The 790-nt window shown below is 32.9% G+C and overlaps 1 pseudogene; it reads right to left on the bottom strand.

The window, feature by feature from the left end:
* LOC110426387 (uncharacterized) overlaps nt 1-790 on the bottom strand; it is a 2,389-nt pseudogene that overhangs the window by 185 nt on the left and 1,414 nt on the right.

The raw sequence follows: 790 nt of genomic DNA, 5'->3' as shown, positions 1-790 counted from the left end.
TAAGGATACCCCACCTCATTTTCAACAACCCAAAACACCTCTCTATAACATTGCTAGCAGTTGCATGTTTCATATTAAAATTTTTTTCAAGATTGTGTGGTTCATTGCCTTGATGGCATTCATTCAAATGATATAGTTGACCCCTAAAAGGAGCAAGAAAGCCCTCACAATTTGTATAGCCTGCATCAACTAGATAGTAACAATCTATATAAAACAAACTAAATAAGTTATTTATTTATGTGATTAGAATAATCATATAGTGCATAATTTGAAATACCTTCCTATGATCGTAGGAAAGCTTACCATGAGGCACTTTAATACCATTTCTTCTCCTTAGTGCATCTTGAAAAACTCTGCCATCGGCTACAGACCCTTCCCAACCAGGAAGGTCAGGTGTACATACATCTAACATATTTGTTGCAATATCCCCTTTATGACTACGATATCTAGGTTTATCTGCACATAGCACCTTAACCCTGATGTATGTCCCAACTAGAGCTACTAAACAATTCTACAAATCCAATGTAATGAATTACTTATAAGTAAACCTATTAATGTCTTGCATATATAGTTACAAAGATAATAAGACCAATAATCTACGTTAAACCACTTCCACTGATTGTTTGTTGAGTTTGTTGGAATGGGCTTAGGTTTTTTAAACAAATGTTGTTACAATTTCAGCATTGCATTTAAAACATTATGAAAGTGTCGACTAATTGTCTCACCATACCTTTTAAAATTTTAACTAATTACTTGATTCTTAACATGATGAGCAATAATATGTAAGAAT

This window comes from Theobroma umbraticum, unplaced genomic scaffold (genome assembly GCF_002168275.2).
Source record: "Theobroma umbraticum cultivar Fairchild unplaced genomic scaffold, ASM216827v3 scaffold_55.0, whole genome shotgun sequence".
NCBI lineage: Eukaryota > Viridiplantae > Streptophyta > Magnoliopsida > Malvales > Malvaceae > Theobroma > Theobroma umbraticum.
Note: the sequence above shows the minus strand (reverse complement) of the source record. Positions and strands in the feature narration are given on the sequence as shown.